Here is a 4,235-nt window from a genome sequence, read left to right as displayed (position 1 = left end):
TTTTCTGCTGTGCTAATAACCTTCTATTTGCCCCTTTATCAGTGTTGTCTGGGAGCTTTGGTAAACTGCTCATAACCCATTGTTGCCACAAATAAATACTACAATTAGCTGTGGGATGTTCTGACAGAGGTAGACTGGAAACCTTGCTGGTGTGAACCAATGAACATTTATTAACTATTTCCAGAGATCAGCAGGGATCCATTGGAATCTTTTTCCCTCAAGTCCCAGTTCCAAGTGATCTGACATTATCTGACATCACTGAGTCACTCCAGCTATTAGCTCAACTATTAATTGCACAGACAACTATTTTTTATCTCAAAAACTAATTGCAGAAGTGTATTCCATTGGCTCAATTGTGCAAAGATGTTTCTCCTGTTCTCTGTTCTAAATGTCTTACAATTAAACTTAGAACTTAAATATTGTTACTTTATAAAGAGCGACATAAGGAGTGCATGAACTCCAGCTGTACAAAAGGCTTGCATTAACATCTGAACTTTTAATGATCATTTTGTCCAAACCAAGAAATAAAATGCAAACTAATTATGGCAGGGTATACCGGCACACTGTTGATTGTCATTAAATTGCTCAAAAAAGGTTTATTTCTCCATTTTAATAGTGGATCAATCACATGTGAAATCTTCATTGCAAGTTTTAATTTAGGATAATTGGTTTACAATTAAAACAAGCTAGTGACGAACAGAAACCCATGTTCATCACCTGTGTTGTAGTTGATGGCACAGCAGTCAATAGGATTAATCATTGTCTGCAGCTTGGTTAATGTTTCTTTTGTCTTATTTTGTTTACTTTTTGCTTCAACATTCTGTATTTTTCTTCCTTTTTCCTTATTTGTTTTACTTCTTGGATACATCTGCTTTTCTCTTGGGAAAATAAAGGAAACAGGAGACCATTATGCAAGTCATGCTATCTCGCAACTGCATCTGTTGAAAAAATTACCCCAAAAATGTTTATTCAATATGCCTTCCAATTTCTATTCCAGTTTATAGAAATATAAAACAAATACAAGTTTTTTTATAAAATGTTTGTAATTTGGGGCTCCAAACACATAATAGCTAGTGTGAAACTTGATTATTATTGGGATTTAGTTCTCCTGCTACCAAATGCTGAGAAAACAAAGCCAGCTATTGAAAAACATGAATTCTTTAAAACTGAAAACTTTTTTATCTTAAATATTATAAATCTTGAAAACTGCATTCTTACCTGTCATGGTTGCATTATAAGCATTATTTTCATGTGTCATATACAATTGGTACACCTGGCTTCCTCAGTTGACTAGTCTTGACGTGGATATTAAATTTGGTGACAATCGAGTTCCCTGTGAGGAAGCTTACAACATTGCTCTGGGGTAATAAACCTCTCGCTTCTCATTTCTCAAGCTGGTGGGACCATCATTGAAGAGAATTACAAATATATTTATAACATTATAATATTCCCATGAAATCAACAAACTGTCTCTGCATTTAAAATATAACTTGCGTTAATTTGTCATTTGTAGTGCAAAGCTGGAATGGTGTGAGGCTATCTAAGAGAGGTAATCGCTTTACTGTGCTTGGAAGTTAAAGCGTAAACTAGACTCTGGAGTTATGCTGCTATTTTCATTAACATTTCAACAGACAGGTAAATGGTTCAGCCAAAGCAAAGCATGATTTTATATGTTTTGGTCAAGAAAACACACTTTACATCAAAAATTCATTTTTGAATCTACTGGCTAAAAAGCTTGAATTAATTTTGTTTTAGGAAATAAACAAAACTCCAGCAATTCAATTTTTAAAAAATACATTAATGGTATTTGGACATCACTGCCCATCGTAAATGCCCAGAGGTCAATTAAGAGTCATTCACATTGATGTGGGTCTGGGGGTCACATGTAGGCTAGACCAGGTAAGGATAGCAGATTTACTTCCCCAAAGGGCATTGGTGAACCAGATGTTTTTTTTCTGACAATCAACAATGGATTCATGGTCATTGTTAGACTCTTAATTCCAGATTTGTAATGAATTCAAATTCCACCATCGACAGTGGCAGAATTCAAAACCAGGATCCCAGAACAGCATATGGATCTCTGGATTAATAGTCCAGTGATAATACCACTAGGCCATCATCTCCCTGATATTCCAGTGATTTGAACATACCCTCGCATATGAATACACAATTTGTATCTCTGTACTGTCCAAATTCCAGCATCTAACCTATCTTCAAAATACAACCAAAGAAGCATTAGGCCTACCAAGTGAATTGGAGACAGTAAGGACTGCAAATGTTGGAAACCAGAGTTAATAGATGTGAAGCTGGAAAAGCACGCAATCAGACAGCATTCGAGGAGCAGGAAAGTCAATATTTCAGGCCGAAACACTTTGTCAGGACTGGGGAAGGGGAGGCAGCCTGGAAGTATATCGAGGGAATGGGTGGGGCTGGGGGAAGGGTAGGTGGGATGGTGATAGGTAGATGTCAAGGAGCAGGATAGTCAACTAGGCCTATGAAGTGAAAGCACCTGGACTGTTGAATGCAGCCTCAAGCCAGCCATAATTTGTACACCCCTTTAATTCTGCCTATTTCTTACTTGCTAAATCCATCCCTCCCCACTCTAATGTAATTGCATTTTTGGAAAAATTAGAGCATAAATATTTTACTTAAAATCAAGGTAGGTGTTTACCTTTGTTAAAATCCAAGAAAATTTGTCAGATTGTGCACTTTATGATTGCAGCATATAAATAGTTAAAACACTTGTTGAATTAGTAAGTAAATCCATTTTTTTTTGCAAAGAAACCTCCTTGTTGTAGTCAAACAAAAAGAGACAAAGCAGGAAGGTTGGTCGATTCTTCCTCACCTTGTGCATAACAGTTCCTCGAGGCTAACATTGACTTTTGCATGGATGGTCAATTGTGATCCACTAGTCCACATTGTAGTTCAATAGTTACCATCTCTACAAGCAAGGTAAGTCATTCTCAGGTTTAAAATGGGATTTACTTAGTGATTCAATAATAAAAGAATGTTTCTGTCAACAGCTTTTCTGACTCCTGAAAAGAATGCATACAAAATTATAAAATACCCATTATATCTTATTTGTCACACACTAGACCAAACCCTTTTCTGGCAATTCATTTTTCATGGTCCCAAAAATTCCAGAACTATCTTATTTTCCCCCACAGCTTTTCATTATTCATTTTCGTACTTACATAAATAACTCAATGCTTTTCCCTCTCCTTTCAAAAAAAAGAACATAATATTAATTGATTCAACTGAGTCTATTTCACGTATCTATCTCTCTGAAAGGGGAAAACTGTAATCTCCCATAGTGTCAGTTCATTTAACACTCATCTTCTTGCATGGTGCTCAGGTCCAAGTTAAACACATACGCTACTCATTCTTCTTAAACATTCTTTAACAGTTTGGTCACGTCTTGCTCAATCTTTAATGAAAAATATTCCATCCTCAATAATATTAAAACCTGGTGGTCACATTGGTCCTGTGCCAGGCCACTGGACTGAATTATTCATGTTTGGAAATGTTTGGCACCCTATGGCGACCCTTGGTAAGTAGGGAGTGGCATAGGATTGGTGCTGAACAAGGAAATGCCTGGTCCTACTATTGAAAAAGGAAAACATGAAAGCAGAAAAATAGCAAATACGAGAATATAAAAACAGATTTACAGAAACATGAAATCTCTTCAGAAGTTGCAACTACAGAATTTCTATTTGTAAGAAAATCATAAGGTATGCTTACATATAAATTCTAGTATATTGCAGATTAAAGTAGGAAATCACTGTACATTATTGAAGAAGAAAGTTTATGCAAAGAATTCCCTCGTAAGCTGATCTTATTAGTTACTTTACACAGAATATTTAAACAGGAAATTCTCACCACAACCACAGAACGCTCTCATTAATTCCAGATTTTAAACTGTTGCCCTGTTGTCTGAGGCACGATTCAAACAACGTGAAATTAATCTACTCCAGAGGTGTAATTGTTTCAAGGATGTTGCAATCAAGTAACTTGTTCACTGTGTTTTGTTATTTGGAGAACAACTGAAGCAACAAAACAGGGCCAAATATTACAGTTGTTTCTCAAGTATATGATTGGTGCTTTCTTTATCATCTAACAGGTCAAACAAATTACAGCTAGTGTAGCTGGGGGAGCCATATCCTAAACTTCCATTACCATTGGTTCACAGCTGCAGAGTGATGAAATAAATATGCAATGATTTGCTAAAAGGTGGA

At 36.0% G+C, this 4,235-nt stretch overlaps 1 long non-coding RNA gene across 1 annotated transcript; it reads right to left on the bottom strand.

Annotated features, from left to right (window-relative positions):
• Positions 1-494: 494 nt before the first annotated feature.
• LOC148148311 (uncharacterized) lies at positions 495-3,987 on the bottom strand. The gene is made up of 3 exons (XR_015759026.1): positions 3,880-3,987; positions 1,219-1,394; positions 495-938 (listed from the first exon to the last, which is right to left on the bottom strand). It is a non-coding gene; the product is annotated as an uncharacterized LOC148148311 (long non-coding RNA).
• Positions 3,988-4,235: the final 248 nt, after the last annotated feature.

This window comes from Chiloscyllium plagiosum, unplaced genomic scaffold (genome assembly GCF_037043375.1).
Source record: "Chiloscyllium plagiosum isolate Xiang-an unplaced genomic scaffold, Cpla_swu_hap1 HiC_scaffold_13, whole genome shotgun sequence".
Lineage (NCBI taxonomy): Eukaryota > Metazoa > Chordata > Chondrichthyes > Orectolobiformes > Hemiscylliidae > Chiloscyllium > Chiloscyllium plagiosum.
The sequence above is the reverse complement of the archived record's forward strand: the minus strand, read 5'-3'. Positions and strand labels throughout refer to the sequence as shown.